The 18,191-nt window shown below is 39.9% G+C and overlaps 1 long non-coding RNA gene across 1 annotated transcript; it reads right to left on the bottom strand.

The window, feature by feature from the left end:
* Positions 1 to 876: 876 nt before the first annotated feature.
* On the bottom strand, positions 877 to 16,829 carry LOC117938206. The gene is made up of 3 exons (XR_004655349.1): positions 16,685 to 16,829; positions 6,656 to 6,662; positions 877 to 887 (listed from the first exon to the last, which is right to left on the bottom strand). It is a non-coding gene; the product is annotated as an uncharacterized LOC117938206 (long non-coding RNA).
* Positions 16,830 to 18,191: the final 1,362 nt, after the last annotated feature.

Raw genomic sequence — 18,191 nt, 5'->3', positions numbered from 1 at the left:
TCTATCTGTCCCTCAGTCCATCTGTCCAACCAATACTTTTGAACTTCATCTACTTGGACTCAAAGAGGATCTGATCTGATACAATTAGAATTAGAGTTAAAGAAGACAATGTGGTACATTTTACTTTATAAATCCCACAACTAGTTACTTTTGGTTTGCACTTTAGGACTTTTCGCCCATTTTGTTCAAACACTGATATACTCTCACTTTATGTGCACGTTTATATGATGACCAGCAGATACAGAGCAACATTAGCATTTACTGTGAGTCATGTGTTTGTAGGCTATTTGGTGCTGAGCAGGTGGAGTGGGCTTTTGGAGCTGAAAACAGCTGCAGGACTTTCATTTGTAATGGTTGATTACAGTTAAGAAGTGATGCCAATTTCATACTGAAGTTCATCCCGCATCTGTGTTATACACAGTTAAGAAGTCATACAAAATGTTTTCCTATACATATAAAGCAGCTGTCTAAAGTTCTGGCCTTTCAGATCTGTCAATAAATTACACTCTCACAGAGGTTTAAAGTACTTCATTACCCTGAAATGATATAACTTTGCGTTTTCTCTATTGAAGGAATGTTTGTAAATTTTTTTAGAGAACTTATTAATGCCAGAACCAGCATCTCAATGGGCAAACAGGAGGGTTTCAAGGGTCCCATTATTCCATTATCTCTTTTCTGCTGCAACCCCAAAACCTCATTTAGGATAATAACATGGCTGTATTTAAAAAAAAAAAAAACTGTCCATAGTACAGCTTTAAATCACTGCCACTTTGTGTAAACACACCAAAAGCCAATTCTTCTGTTTATCTTAAATCAGTCTGCAGCGAGGAAAGTAAAGTAAGATTGTTTGGCTCAGTCTTTGGGACTGATAACAATTCCATAGACTCCTTGCAGTGTACAAGCTTGCTAGGCTTTAGGAAGCTTGTCTAGTTCTCATTTGCAATGAATGCTAATGACCTCTCCCTTGATTCACTCCCTCATTTCTCTAACTCTCCTCTCTTCACTGCGGTCGTCCTCTCTGTCTTCCCTACTTGTGGCCTTAACATGTTTCTTTTTCGTGGGCGGCTAAATTGACCTAACTTGCTCTCTGACAAAAGTGCATTGGCCTGTACATTTGCACAACATACACTGGCGGTTTTACAGTTTGTCAGCCTGCTCCATCTCTTGGTAAACAGGAAGTTGACTGAAAGCTATTTGCTGAGGTTCCCATGGAGAATAGTGTGGGGATATCTGTCGGATATACATCCTAGGTCTGTGTCTTAGACCCAGAGAGCAAGAGAATACATAACTAGAGCACTTACTGGGTACCTACATGCAACAAATAGAAGGAGGTTCCTTTTTTTTGTTGATATTTCACATTAAAATTGGTACCTGTTGGTCCTCACAATGTAGCCAACAGTAAAGAAAGTACTCATACAGTAACATTTAACCTGGTATGCAATACTCACCAGGATGTATGTACACAAAATATGTGTGCTTTAGTTTTTGCCTGTGATAAAATTGTTCTTGTAAAATCATTTAATCATTTAATTACAAATGTCCAGTAAGGAACTCATTTCAATTAAAACAGTAACTTAAAAACAATGAACACATCTGTATGTTTCTTGGCTCTGATGTTAAAACTGTTTTTCTAATTTAAGTTCCCCCCCCCCCCCCCCAGGACAAGCTTGCATCTCTCGGCTCTCCGCGTGGGGAAACAAAACAATTGACAGCAATTTACGGCTCGATACTTTACGCTGAAGGAACAAACTTTGAGTCAGACCCCTCTAGTAACTCTGTGTTTGTAAGCTTGGAGGAAAGTTTGATGATGCTACGCTGTTCTCCGACAATCTGAAATGCCCCCTGATCACTTCAACACACCGTTTTCACAGAGGAGAGAGATTACAGATGGTGTGTAATGGCTGTTTCTGTAGACATATCGATGGTTGGCTGGGATATTTGTCATTATAGTATACGCACTAATGAAAGACATCAATCTCAACAGTGTAAAGTTGTCGTTTGTTTATTGCAGAGAAGAGTAATGGACGCCTAGTGGAAACAGAAAAGCCTTTGAGTTATGAATGCAAATTCTTACATTCTCGCAGGGACTCATATTGCTGTATTCCATCATAACACAGGCAATCTGACAGGCTGAGTTTGTTGGTAGTGTATATCTTTCTGGGCTTTTTGATGCCTGGTTAGAGATGGCTTATGCCAAAGTTTGTGGCATTCAGAAAAGAGAGATAAAGGGATGTGGTGTGGTGATAAAATACTTTTTAAACCTCCTGTGTTGTGTCTGACTCATCACCTTATCTTCCACACTGCTCCGTCTGAATATCTCGCCTCACATAGTAGCTCCGTCTGTGTGGGCCTCCGGTCTACATTATGCCATGACACATCCACCTGTTCAATCACAAGGTGTGCTCTAAAAAAATGTATGAGCCGCTGCAGCTGACCACCTGCGGTCTCAGCCTACACTGTGTGTGTGTTTGTGTGTGTGGGTGGGTGTGTGAGAAAATGCCACCAGAGCACGGTGAGCCCACAGAGCAGGTCAGTGACATGTTCTCAAATTTTTTTTTTTCTTGTTGTCGACACATAATCGCCGTCTTGACACACTGCTTCTGAAATATTTTTTATCAAAGGAAAGAAGGACAAGGTAAGAAGACAAAATGTTGTAGTCTTTCCCTGTGCCGTTTCCCTTCTCATTTTGCATTCATTATTGTCATTATTGGTGTTTCTTTCTGGCCCTTTCTCATTTCAGCAATAGCTGTTATTACAATCCAACTGTTATTGAATTTCAATTCAAGTGGGTGCACTGTTTTCATAAACAATGTAGCAGGATCCTTGACTTAATTCAGTATACACTTCACATTGTTTTATCACCTCTAAGTTTGTATATGTTGTTGTTGTTGTTGCACCCTATGAAAAACCATCAGAAGAGACAGGTGAATGATATGAAGATATCTTTTTTTATTATTAGAGATGATTATTACATCTGCATTTCTGAAGAAATGAAGCGTGTTCCTGGGGTTTAATTTTCATATTCTAAGACAAATCAGGATTTACTGCTAAACAATTGAGTGAAACCAGTATTTTTTTTGAGCTCAGAAAAAACTACAGCTCCCATGAAAAAGTCTTTGTGACTTAATTTCATCCATCTCTATAAAACTAAACAATGCTTTTTTGTCAAGTCACTTTTCCATCTTTCTTGTTGAATTCTCTGCTGTCTAAAAAACTTCTACAGCTTTAAGTTTATTAAAGAAATCGGAAGTAGCCGCAGACCCTGCCTTGCTCATGGGCTTGTTTAGCCCTCGGGATTCATGGGAATTGGTGTTTATAATTTGCAGATAAAAAAATAACTGAAATAACCATGATAAAAGATCATTATAAATCTAAACATATAAAGCTAGTAACAATACTTATTGTTGAAAAAATCTCTGTTGCAAGGCAGGATGTTGAGTTATTACCGTTATTACAAATAATAATGGGATTTTGAATAAGGGTTTGCTCATTTCTGGTAGAGAAGTACCGGTTGCTGGTTTATAATACTTCTCGTGTAATGAGGGTAACGGGACCTCGCCCAAGTGAAATGCATGACCACAGAAAATGCCAAAGTCCTAACCTATTTTAATAGAGTCTTGTCCCGCCATAGTTCCAATGTGCTGGTACAGAGGATTGAGGTCAGAATCCGTTGACCTGTGTAGAACTGTAAATGGTTTTCTTGCAATGGCTGCCCTTTCCTATTCATCTCCATTCAGATGTATGATGATAGGAAGGTACAGTAATGAGTCTTAGTTTATGCTGCAGTGACCTCTCACCTCCAGCTGTTGAGGCATTGTGTTTTTGTGTGTGTGTGTGTGTGTGTGTGTGTGTGTGTGTGTGTGTGTGTGTGTGTGTGTGTGTGTGTGTAAAATAATGAGTCAAAGTTTACCTCTACTTATGCACCTGCTGGGTTCAGATAACCCTGCAATGTGCTTGAACTCACACACTTCAGGAAGTGATACGCATGACTGAATGTATTGGTGAATGTGAACACATGAGCAGTGAAACAAGTGTGAGAGCTGAAAATCATTCAGGTCATTTATCACATTTATAGTGTATTTACACATGCCTACAGTTACATCGCTTCATTTAACAGCCCCACTTGCATTTTTTTTCCTTATTACTCTTCAGTTAGTTGAAACAGGTTTCAGTTGAAGCAGAAATGTGTTTTGACTTGTTTACAGGCAGCATCACACACAGCTGTCAGCTTACCTCAGAGGACATTAGACTATGTCTGCATCATGAGACATTATTGGACAACTCCCTGTTTCTCACATGGAGGAATTGTATTTTCATGTGGATGTAGTATCAATGCACAGAAAAAAGTAAGAAGCAACATATTGAGAGAAAAGTCATGATGTTATGTTGAATGTTGAGAATACAGTTAATAAAAAAGAAACTAATGTTCTGTGGTATCGTCATTATTGTATGAGGAGAAATTGTAATACTGACAACGTTATACCATAATGTTAAACCTTTTGTTTCAGGAAATCTTGTATTTTTAGATTTTCTTTTTTTGATTTTAAGCATAAAGTACATTTTTGAAAGTATTTAACATTTTTTGAAAATATGTCATAACAATATTATATAATATGTCAATAACGTTTTCTTTTGAGAAAAGTCTCAATTAAAATGAAATTTTCTTTTTTTAATTTAATGAGAATAAACTCATAATACCAAATGTTGTGATGGGTTGCTTTGATTGTGGCAAGATGTTAACAATCACTCTAATTGTTGTAACCATATAAACACTGCGGTGACCCCTGTGCATAATGCTGCATGATGGCACTGCAGGAGGACTACGCCGATGGAAGAATCAGGAGAGAAAGAGACTTCAGGAACCACGACGACGACTGGCTGATGTGCCGATTTAAATTCCCTAAAGCTTTGCTCTTGAATCTATGTGCTGAATCGGGTCCAGTAGAGAGGGCAATGCGCTAGAACCATGCCATCCCAGTCCAAAAACAGGTCTTTGCCATTCTGGGGGTATAGCTGCTAAGATTTTTTAGATCAGCTTTTCCGGCGCACATACACTTTTAGTAAGGATCCTACGCACAGTTTTATGTGTGAGACCCCTGGTGTTTTCTGTTTTTTAATGAGTGTTAGAGTTACTAGAGGGTTCATAGGTTGTATAACGCCAATGGCGACTAAACAACATGGTCTGTGTCATTGTATTAAAATGACAGATTTCTCTGGGTTTCAACATCATTGGAAACAGTTGAGAAAATGTAAGTACACAACTCAATAAAGTAAAAAGGAATGATCGTTTTTAGATATTTTTATGCAGAAATATTACAAGGAAAAAGACTTAGTATTTAAAATAAAGTACTACATCATAATAATTTGGCCAAAAAGCAGTGTCTTTGTAGTGTCAAATGTTGTGTTTCCATCGACGTGTTTTTATGCACATTTTGAAGTATCGCAGAAACGTAGATGTAAACGGCCAAATTCAGAAGTAAAAACGTCCTCAAATTCACAAATTGCGCAGTGTAGTTTGTAGTGTGGCTCTAAACCAGTTGATGGAAACGCTTCTAATTGGCATTTTCTTTTCTTTTCTTTTTTGCAACATTTTAAAAGTTTACTTAAAATTCACTTGACAAATAGATGGAACATGGCTTACGCTACACCATACAGTCATGAGGTTTTAGAACAGCCAAAGGATGATGGATATAATGTGTCTGATTTGCATTTGTTTGCCGTTTGGAAGCTTTCTCGTTTATCACATTTTTGACAGAACTTAGTTTATTTCACATTGCTGTATTCTGCCATTTTCAGAGCTGTGTAATCTACACAGAAACAAGAAGCTCCTGCTGCAAAAGGTCCGAATTTGTGCCTTGGACACATTGCCCGTTTGGTGAAGGAAGATTAATGGCAGAGAACTGAACATGCACTGAAACCTCTTCCTTGCTGACTCAGTGCAACTTGCTCTGTGCTTAACATATACAATGACCAAGCAAGACAAAAGACTGAAACAAGAATAGAGTGCGGATGGACAGTAGAAGGGACAGAGAATCATGGACGACAGACAAGCAAAATGAAACAAACAAGAAATGAATGAGAGTTCTGAGTAAATGTGTGTGAACAATAAATTGTTGGAGGAAAACTAAAAGCTAGAAAGAGAGAAGTGGTGGGAGAAGCGACCATGTGATTACATCAAGGCTTCCATCCAACCAGCCAGTCTCTGCCAGTTTCTCCAAGAACCGTTCATTCTCCTGGACTCCTTGTAACATCTTTCTCAACACAGCTTGCATTATTCAGCTATTATCCCCTCGCAGAGTACTTATTAATAATGTTATGAAAAATGATCCAGGATGTACCCAAAGGTATTCAGCCAGATGGATTATGTGATCCTGCAATAGTTTTGGTTAGAACAAGGAAAAAAACAACAAAATAACCCGATTTAAGATCAAGAGAAGTCCATTTCCTGGTGAAGCATTCTACCAAACCAAAATAAACTATATTTTGAAAAATCCTGTTAAATTGGTTAAACTTGAACTGATGTAGCACATCACTGTTTTCTTTCTCAGGCTTTTTATCTCAAGTTTGTTAACTTTAATGAGATAGAACTGTCTTCAGCTTTGTTTCTTTTGTTTTGACAAGGTGTAAAGACAAGTTATATTACAAATCTCTATACCCATACACTCTTGGTGAAGATAACTATAATCTCTTAATGGGGTGGGTGCAGTAGATGTGCTCTGATATTCACAGAGAATGTGATGTGTGGAGTTATAACAAGACAACCATGCTTTTAGCTGTGCAGGGCCTCTCTGTAAGCCTTGATTTATCTTCATTGTGACTCTGTCCTTTTCTTAACATCTATAAATCTTGTAAACCCTCTCTCTGTCTCAAGCGTCTCAAGTGGTCTCACACATGATTAGGACTGGATAATGATAAACTGCAAGGAAAGTTTGTTGAAAAAGGGTTATTATAGTTTGTCCTCCAAATCTCAAAACAAATATATACAAACAGTAATGTGCAAGTTCACACTTCATAAGAGCTAGATTTCAGTCATTTCTTCCATGCCATTTTAAAAGTTGCTGACCGTCGCACTCGTTTTGTCAGACCCTACAGGTATTGTTTGCAAAGAAATGTAAGATTGTTTCCGTTTTAATCTGCACTGATTCCTCCAACACAATCAATCAAATATCAATGGGAACTGCATTTGGCTTCTGCAGTACCGCGGTAGACGTGTTGTTTTCATCTGAGTTTAGGGGAATCCTCAACTTTTCTGCAAAACACTGCGTGAGAATCGTCTTCTGTCGGGAGAGCTGATAACGTTCATGTTTAAGTTCATAAGTTGAAAACTTCTCTATTCTATATGTAGAGTTCTCTATTCACTGAGTCTTGCTTTGCCAGACCTTCCTCCAAAACGCAGTGGAGGAGGGCATGGCGGTTTTACAAAGCATTCCAGGACAGGATAAAAACATGCTCTGGTTTGGTGGAAAAAGGTTACACTCAACGGTTGTTTTAGTCGCACAACAGAAAACTCAGACTGGATTGATAGTCAGACTGCTGTCTGGATTCACCCTGTAGAGATCTGAGGAGTAGTCAACCATAGTCCTCAGAAATCCACTAGAGTTGGCATATTTGTTGGCAACGGAGCAATCCTGGAAGTGGAATCTTGTGGATATAGACTACCATTCAACCAAAAATAGGACAATTTTCAATGACTGGCGCTCTTTTAGTGCATTTATGCACAACACTGGGGCTGAAAGACGGAAGCTAAAGCTGTATGTCCTTGGCAGATCTGCGGGTGGGACTGCGCTCCATCCTTGCCTAATAATTATTATTTTGACATAGACGGCATTTCACAAAGTCACAGACAGACCAGGTAGGTTGTTAAATGCACCAAATGCAGGAAGTAAAAAATGTAACAACGTCATATAAAACCAGTCAAACACATGGACAGCTTTCATGGTGGGAGGTGAATGGGAGAGATGGGGGGCGTTTCTATTTGTTGGAATGATGTAGCCGTAAAAACCATAGAACATTTGTTTTGAATATTTTACCCAGTGCTAACCTAAAGTGTAGCCTAACTATGGTAAAGAGCTGAAACAAGCTGATTCACAAATTACAAAAATAATAACAAATTGTGTCATTGGTTGGAAATGGGGGGGGGGTCACTGCACACGTTGATGTTGTCTCACTGTGCTTTACACCGGGTTTTCAGGAAGTTTGAATAATGGCAGAGCAAAGCTGTTCAATTCATTCCCTATCTCTGACATTAAGTCATCTCCAAATCGATTTCTGTCCCATTACTAAGATGCAGAGGAAAAGACGGAGGGATGTGTTACAGAGCCTTCATAATATATCATCCTCAAGGAAGACCATTAAAGATGGAGGCAGGAAAAATGTAGCTTAATGAAATCATCGTCATTTCTTTACACAGCCTTGAATCAGAAAGGTTAAATAATACTTAATACTATAATACTTATAATTTTTGTGCTGTTATGTGTTTCATTTGCACTGTTTGTAGAAACTAGACCTGTTTGAGTCGTGATTCACTCTGATCTTTAACCCGAGTCTTTAAATTGACTCACAAATTGCGAGTCTCTACTATCATTAACCCAATTCAGTTGTGTCCTATTACAGTTCAATCTAAAATGATAACAGTGCCAAACACAAACCTCTTGCAACATAAGCTACCACTATTCCTAGCCATCTTTGCTGCAGAATGCTTTAATACTTACAATTTTGTAGGCAACAACAACTCCACAAGTCAACTCAAGCAACTGAGTGAGCAGAGAGACAGACTCAAAGCCAGAAGCTCGCAGACCATGGGATTCACTTGAGAACTCACGAGCCTCAATAGTCCTCAGTGACTCATAAGTTGTAGATGCTCGCGTGAATTAGCCGGTTATGAGTGGATCTGACTCAGATGAGCGAGTGAAGTCTCTCCTCGAGCTCAGAGTAAAGCAAAAAGCCATTCTTTCACTTCTGAAATAACATAGAAGGTTCTGAACATAGCCTAGCTAGTTCTACTTTAGGTTTGGTGTACACATGTAGTAGGTCGAACAGACAGTCCGTAACATTGCAAGCTCGCCTTGACTCGGGCTCGGGCTCGCCTCTAGCAACACTGACTCAAGTGACTCGCACAACCCGGTTCAGTTAAGTGAGTGACTCAGAATAACTTAAATCCTTAAAAGGAACCTTTTTTGCCAGGCCTAACAGAAACACAAATGCACACATTCTCACACAACATTCGTAGTTTTGCACATGGTCAAAATGTCAGATCTGTAGTGACTTTTGACAAAACTAATAAAGGCCTATTTTAACAAGCAATTTTGTTTTAAATTCATTTTCTGGGTTTAAAATAAACCAATGGCCAGTGCGCTGTGTAACTTTTAAGTTGGCAATCCATTTATTTACAGTTCTATATACACATGCTCAATGTAAGGTTCCCCTAGGAGTTGGAGACAAGAATAAAGTTCCCACATTAACCGGTTTATTAAACCAATCAAAACTTACAGATGTGTCACAATGTCTCACAGAATACAGCGCTCTCACTCCCCGGGAAAATCCAACCTTGGCAACAACAACACCAACAACAACAGAGATACAAGAACAAAAAATGTTCGTATGGAACGCTGAAAGACACAATCATCTGAACATAGCCATACTGAGGAATACAGAGAGAGTTTGGTGTAGCTGGCTGTCTAAATTAGCTTTGTATCAACTCATCCGGCGATGGCTTGATTGTAATGTACGTTTATTAAGATAAAACAGTTACACACTAAAGTTTTTACAGGAGAGAGAGAGAAGGGTCTTTTTTCTCGGTCAGGACCTGCCGTTCTCTGTCCTCAATCTCGTCCTGAATAAGCTGACCCTTTTAATGCCCTGCAAGCTTAGACCGGGCAGCATAGTTGGAGGCTGCATCCTTTGTCCCAACAATGCGGAAGGGTCAGATACAGCTGCAGGGAAGAGGAGCAACTGTCAGTGCTGTTGACTTTCCCACAGGTCTGAGAAGTCTCACTTCTTCCAGGCAACCATCTGTCTCAGATCCACTGTGTCCTTTAGCATAATGGAACCCCTATCTTTCCTGAGATTATGTGCTGCTGTGCAGTAGCTGTGTTGGTAAGCTCCTCTGCAGTAGTTAAGGTGCCCACCAGCCCCCCCCTCACAATCAGAATCAGAGAGTAAAAAGTAAGTAACACTTACAAGGAAGAAGCTAACCCTAACACTATCACCAATTATGGATACAATGAAGCATTTAGCATTGCAGCTAATGACCTGTTGACTTGGTCTGAGCAGAGTTCATTGTTATCAAATCGCCATGTACTGAAAATCCCCCTGCTGCTTTTCTCACACCTGATCCTGATTGGCATAACGGTTATGGTAATGTTTGTATGGTAATGTTACTTAAAACACAGTTGGTTTTGGCTCAGCCTGAGGGACTGTTAAAGGCCAGTTATTACTGCCTCAATAAAGCTTAATCTGTAAACTAGAACAAAACAAACATACTGCTGTGGCTCAACTTACTGCTTTGAGAGCTTGATATTTCAGCACGCATAAGCTTAGCCAGGATAATGCATTTACAACTGCAACTAGGGCTTTAGGAAAAACCGCAAGAGGAAATCCTCCGAAAGCCAGTTGTAATGGACTTACTACAGAAAACCATCTGAGACTATGCAACAGGAAGAAACACACTGTGCCAATCTATGTTTGTCACAAAAGCCATAAAACACATGTAGATTCTGAGCTCTGAGTGAGATCAGTGGACTATTGCAATTGTGTTTTCATACAATTGGTCTCATTGATTACATGTGAGTAATTGTTGAAAGAGCAATGCCACGCTGTACACATTGTGATGTGGCATTGACGGAAAAAAAACAGCCATCTCAATCAGGTTTATTTATCAGGGACAAAGCACACTAATAATACATAAAGTTAAAAAGTGTTGGAATAAGCCGGAAGGCTATTTTACATCCGATGTCCCTGGACTGGTGGAAAGAAGTCGCCCTAAAACAAATAAAACAATTAAGCTATCATATTTTGGCCCTACACAATAAAAGTCAGTTATGTTAATGCTAAACGACAACACAAAAACCAGAACAGTTGGGTAAGATCAACACAAGTACACGCTCTGCTTAACTGTAAGACATTGAACATTGCTTTCAATACATAACGCTTTCAAAGTTGGACTTTGCAGTGCTGTTGTATGATGTATGGATAAATTGAATAATGCATGTGGATTGCTTTAGATTGCCAATGTGTATCTAACAACATGGTAATTTAATGCATTCAGAATTGGTCTAGAATATACACCCAGTGTTGTGTGGGAGGATTTGAATCAAGATTCTGTAAAACCTGTAATGCTTCTCCTCACTTTAAGTCCACCTACTTTAAATAATTTCATTAACATGACTATCAAAGAAGATTTTAAACCCCCCAAGGGGGCCTCTATCTGCTGTATCTGCTCTTTTAGCGGCTTTTTCTCCTCACAACAATAGCACTCTGGAACTAAAAAGATTATGTGTTAAAAAAAAGGCTATTTGCAGTTTTCATTCAAAACTGTGGAAGCCTATCCTGGAAATCCAGACCCAAATCTAAAATATTAAGGGTCTGGCATTAAGTAGTGAAAATCCCCCAACTCAAAGGGGTGGCAGCAAGCGGGCATTTGAAAACATCCCTGCACTCAATAGGATAACACTACGACCAATCACAACAACACACAGGGTGACGTATCCAGAGCCCCATACGCTTAACTACCAGCGGAACTAACTGGTAAATTAAACTGTCGTCAGCTGTTGTAGCTCGCCTCTGGCCCGCCCACATCAGATACACCGTTGTGATTGGTGAAGGGCATAGTTAATGAGCAGCGTTACGCAATGCCAGAGTAACTCGCTGAGCAAATTCAAATTGTTCTCTCACGAGAACTCTGGATTTCCAGGGTAGAGGAAGCCCATTTTTGGCAGGAAAATAAAATATAATAAAAACAAAATAATAATTCAACTTTATGAAATCAAAAAAGTCTAGTAAGTCAACTTATTTTATTTAGACTGGCTTTTCAATTGTATGGCTTCTGGTAGAAATGGCCTTCCGTACACATCCCAGCTCCATTCTTTATTAAATGTTTTCTTTTATCAGCTAAGTTAAGTTTGTTGCAGATGTTCCTGTATTATGCAAGTGTGTTTCAGAAGTCAGCTGCATCATTCTAGATGGGGTAAATCCTGACATCCATTAACTTCACACTGGTTAGGTGGAAAACAAGCAGACCACATGGGCAGACAGGTGCAGCGTGTCACCCAGTTTGTAAGCCAGGACTGATGTAAAGAGGTCAGATGAATCTGCATGCCTCACATCACCATGTTTACTGCTAAACTGCTATTACATAGCACCATGTTCAATTGCAAAAGATAACCAACATGCATCAACATGCGTCATGGCGCTGCCCAGACACTGACGTCTCTTTTACCATATTCATCATAACATATGTAAATGAGGCTGTAGTTAAATTGGGTCAGTGCAGCAGCAAACACAACAAGGTCTAGTGATGGAAAAACAATGTATTGTATGCGTGGTATTGAACACTCATGATGCATGCATGTTATTCAAAATGAAAACAATCTGGTGGTGATTGATATAGAGAGCTACCCATCAACTGCTGATGGTTATAATTAAGGTGTACACTATATAAATAATTTACATTATTGTACAGTATACATGTATTTTTTTATTTGCATCAGCTCACAAACTCCACAAGTTATATGCTGTGATATTCACTTTCTTGATTGAGACACATCAACACACATTTCAGCATTAGGGAGCAATAACCCATGGGAGGGTGAAACCTACTGAAGCTTGACATAATTATAACAGATGCCTGGCAATCTAAACCTTGAAAAAATCATTCCTCAGCTTTTCAAATTATGCAGCGGCCAGCCTCACTCTGCCTCCACTCTGCAACACAAAGCAAAATGCACACAGGCCGCCCAGAGGCATAAATGGTAATGCAGTTCATGTTCAGAGCCATTTTTTATTTTACCTGTGAAATCAAAAATGTGTGCTTGGTGTAACTAAAAGTGCATGTGCTTTGTGTAACTAAAGCCTCAGATGTCTTCAGGGAAATTGTATACATACCATTCTCTGGTGCACACACCAAAGCCACCAATGCTACAGCTCTTTTCAGGTTATTTCAAATGGTCTTCCTCGCTGCTCCACTGACAGATATTTCTGTTGGCCTCAAAGGACACACGCATTATGAACAGAATACATTGAATTAGAGGAATCCTTGATAGATCCATTGAGACCCCTACAAACAAAAGAAGCATCAGAGGAGAGGATGTTGCATAATGAAGGGAAGGATAACACACAGGAAACAGAGAAGAGACGTGGAGGCACAGGAGAAAATGAGCGGTAAGGTGAAAGAAGAAGCAGGGGAGATCAGAGGACTGATGTGGCCCAAAGCCATTAAAGAAAAGGGGAGGACTGAGAGCGAAAGGAGAGTGGGTAGAAAGGTAATTATAGGAATGAAAAGGATGGGTGGATAGAAAGGAGAGACAAGGGTAAAGACAGTTGGTGGGAGGAGCAGGATGCACTTTACACAATTGCTGTGAATCATTCAAAGTGAAGTCCTTGGCTACATTCACACAAGTCTGAATGCTTAATTGAGTTTTTTTTTTTAAATCAGATTTTTTTTGTTTGGCTGTTCACATCATCTTTATAATGTGGCCCATATCAGATTCCATTTTTCTATGACCCTCCAAAATGTATGGGAAAAAGGCATGACCCTCCCCTACAATATATTGATGCCTTCTGTTCTGGTTTGCGCTTGGCAAAGATGTACAGATTGTCACAGTTTCTTATTTTTTACAACCATACACAGGCCACATGGTTAAACCTCTGCTTTCTCATGTTACACATCACACCCCACTATTAGAGTGGCCATTTTAGTAGATTTACTCACTTTACTCGTGAACTGGTTGCTATGGACTCGTCACTAGGCTTCCTCAGTCATTGTATATCTTAACATAGGTAAAGCTGGCGAATCTGAACATTATCCTTAACTCTATGTCTCAGACGAGTGTGAATTTGGGAGCTTGGATGCTACCACTCCCTCCTTCTCAAATGACTTGAAAAGAATGTAATTTGCACAATTTCACAAATAATCACCGGAACCAAAATTATATTTGAGTCTGGCCTGGCTGCAGCGTGGAGACCTCCTGTTTCATGCTCTTTCAGCTGTGACTTTTCAAAACAAAAGCTTGTGTTTTCGTGCGTTGGTGTTTTGGATGTTTTCGACAGTATGGCAATCAGGTTAATGAACAAAAAATTTTGTTTTTAAACAACCTGTTCCAGCGCGACTCAATCAGGCGCAGATCTGCTGTGGCTCATCTACAAATTGTGTCTGTTTCTGATTTTTTTTCGATTTTCTGCCATCATGCATCCAGGAAGTAGTAGGCAGTGTGGCCCAGGAAGCAGGGAGCCAACCTCAGCCTGCTGGGGGCGGGCGGTTATCTACTTGTTTGTGTAAATTTTTTTTTTCATCATTTGCCTGCAGGGTAGTCCGTAAATCACTTGTTGCTGCTGTTCCACCCTCTCTGCAGGAACCATGACTGTTGTGTCAACGTTTCTGACGTTTAGGCTCGTTGAGGGAATGAAGAAAAGTTGGATTGTGAGGTTAGGAGGCTATTTCCAGCTGTCAGAATTACACAGGTGAAATATGGAAGTGTTCGTTTCCACTTAGGCGTACTACCTATTGGCTGTTGGAAAACATGCTTCACTGATAGCCGTGAAGCCCTGAGGCCCCGCTCTGTCACACGCAGGCTCATTAGAATATATTGCACCACATGTGAGCATCATCACAAACAGCTCACCTTTGCTTTGGTGAAGGTAGGAGGGTGAGTGTCACGGTTGTGGCATTTGTATTGTTGTTACTCTTTTGTTTACAGGTCTCCGCCTGTGCCAGCGGTATTTCTTTGTTCCTGGATTTTTACGGTGCCTTCCGTGTTCCTGTTTTTTTCACCTGTGCTCTGAATTTATCACCAGCTTACGTGTTTGTAACAGCTGCTGCTGCACTCTCCTCGCCTCACTCTGCATTTGGGTCCTAGTCTGAACAGCTCCGTGATAGAAAAGGCAGTATGGGTAATAGAGGATGGTTGGGGTAGAAGTTACAACATTTCTTGTCTTTTAATACATGGAAAACTTTAATTTATTAATAAGTAAAAGAGCTTGATCAGCAGTTTCAGGGAAACGTATGTAAATTTAAAGGTTAAGTTTATCATCCTCTAATAGAAAGTTCCCAATGCATGGCTGTTATTGTTGACACAGCAGATATATCATGAAGCTTAGTCAGAACACCAAAGCATGCAATTATAATATGTCCAGTAGCAGCCATACAGTATTAATGAAACTCCCTCCCCATAAAATTATCTTGCACATATCCTCCACTGTTATATCAGGAAGCATTGTTGTGTTACCTCTTTTTTGAAATGGTGAAATGCAAGATAAAATGTAATCTTATATCTTTACACAATAGGAATTGGCTACATCAGCTGTTTGTATACAATCCTCCTGTACTACAAGATGAGTGTACAACATGGGTGAGTGCACACTGAGTGTCTGAGCCTATAAAAGCAACTATCACATGTTGTGACACACAGGAACTAGTAACTTCTAGCTTCAGCATTGCATGGCTGACAGATAAATTACAACTCCTCACTCTTAGTGCTACTGTCTAAAGCCCAAAGCAAAGCCTCTAGATAGTAATGCGCCATTCACACCAAAAAAAGCAAGCCTTAGATTTGTTGAATAGATTTAGACGTTTCCGACAGCGCTTGAAGGCAGCTTTATTTCACAGGAGAGAGAGAGAAAGAAAATAGGTTGGGCGAGACATAGCGAGTGCTTTGTTGTTGCAGAAAACATTCAGCTACTAAACAAACTCCCAGGCAGTTCAGCGCTTGAGTTTTGTTTTTTCACTCTCATAAAACTTTTGTGTGGCAGAAATAAAGACAGTGATGGTTCCTGGTTACATGGCTGGCCAGCAAATTCTCCAAAACGTTGAATCGGTCTAGAATGTCTAAGCAGGGGAGAACTTCCACTCTCTGGAAACCTCCGGCTTCTGAACTGGATGCAGTTCCACTCTGGTTCCATACAAGGTGGTCTATGGAGCTATACCCCTCAAAATCCACTTTTGTCAGGATACAATTTTTTGTCTAGTAATTTGAATAACTTTGCATTTGAAAGGGGAGGCTAAGAAAATACACGTTGCTGGGTGTTGCATTTTTTTTAAAGTTTTTCTTTCTAAAAAGCCTTTAAAAATGTCATCTACATCATACGCATTGTATAGCCAGAGAAACTGCTTTACGGCAAGCTCTGAGTCACTTCCTTTTTTCTCTCAAGGCATCGACAACACAGCGGATATGTTAGGCTCTCCCTGTCAATACACGGGCTGGAAAGATGTTCGCTAATGTTTTAAAGACCACGCCAAAATATTCACTCTGATATTCTGGTTCCCCTTCGGATGCCATCAAGACGGATCTCTGGTTGAAATCCGTCCTTCACTGACCCATCAGCATTCATCAGCAGAACGCTAGCGTGTTGTGAAGGACAAAAGGACTAAAGTACTAATTCATTTAACTTTCGACCAATAATCCATGTTGAATTTGCATATATTGCAATCAAATCTGAGCTTTCTGAATGACAATCAGACGAAAGAGGGAACGTTAGCCATCTAGCTCCATTGGGTCCCATTCATTTTGCACTCGCCTGCGATCACCCCCAGTGGAACTCTGGTGGAACTGCAACCAAATTTGGTACAATGGGGCTGAACAGGGAGTGAACTGGCTCTCCGTAAACGGGATCTGAATGAATGGAAAGACATGCGTTTTTGCCAGACCACTGGCAGGCAGTTTGAGTGTGACCTGAAGCTGAAGTATTTATATTTATTCATTTTGAATTTGTACTGAATCTTATCTGTAATATTAGATTTTTTTTGTTCCAATACTTCCCATCTCCCATTCAGCTGTAGTTTTTTTCTGTTGACTAAGTATGTCAATAGCTTCCTCTCTTTGTGGTTTTGAGTGACGACAGCCGTTTCCCTGCTGTCTGGACTCCAGTCCCTTGTCATTTCCAGTTTTCAAAGATTACGATTTTAGAAATAATATTTATGTTAGAAATTGTGCCTTGGCCATTGGATGAGGAGGGAAATTCAGGGTCTGAAATGACAGTAGATGTATGTTTACTGTCAGGTGTGAGAGTAAAAATGCTCCTTGAGCTAGAATAGAATAGAAAGCCTTTATTGTTATTATTCACATGTGCGTTACCTATGCAACAAGACTTTAGCAACCCTTTTCCAGTGTCAGTCAGCTAGGGTCAGCTAGTTAGCCTAACTATCTGCAAACTATGCCTCTTATACTACAACAGGTGAGGGTTAGCCACAGCACAGCTAATACAGTAAGCTTCCATAGAGCTCTCTAGCTCTCTCTAATGGAAAACACTTTTAACATGGCTTGCTGCACGGCTTACAAGGCCAGGGTTTTAATTTGTGTGTCAAAGTCCACTCAAGCTGAATCAAAAAAAAAAAGCTTAAGGTGGATACATTTCCTGGAAACAGTGTGTCGTTATTTTTGTGGGACTGAACTTTAGCACAGAATTTGCAAGAAGATCATGAAGGTGTTGTCACGACAGGCTAGTTTATTTTTGTATATTTAAAGCCCTATTTTTTGCACTCTAGTTGTCCGTAAATACATTTACTTTACTTCCCAATCTGTTATATCTCAGTCAGTTTTTCTGCATTTGCACTGGCTGGTGCTAGCCTTTAACTTGTGTCATTTGGAATTCCATACTGGAAATAGCCACGTGAGGTACCAGCACACTATTTGGCAACAGGTCCCTCTGCCCTTTGATGCTTCACATAGTCAGGCACATTCAACACACTCTGACTCCCATTTTGTAATATCCAGATGCTTGGTCAGGTGGCTTTGTTGTTATTGTTGTCATATAACACACGCTTGGACGGGACTATTGGCGTCCCTTTTGACGCTGTTAGGTCAAGGACAAGTTTGTTGTTGGGCTCACGGTTCCGTGACTCGTGGAAACAGAACGGTTGGGTTAAGGGAAATGTCATGGGAGTGCTTACGGTTCTGTGACTCGCTGGGACACTACTACTCACTAAACCCTGTCTAGATGCTGCTCTCCCCATTACGTTCTACACACACACCAAAGGGTGC

The sequence above is a fragment of the Etheostoma cragini genome, chromosome 22, assembly GCF_013103735.1.
Source record: "Etheostoma cragini isolate CJK2018 chromosome 22, CSU_Ecrag_1.0, whole genome shotgun sequence".
NCBI classification, from domain to species: Eukaryota; Metazoa; Chordata; class Actinopteri; order Perciformes; family Percidae; genus Etheostoma; species Etheostoma cragini.
Note: the sequence above shows the minus strand (reverse complement) of the source record. Positions and strands in the feature narration are given on the sequence as shown.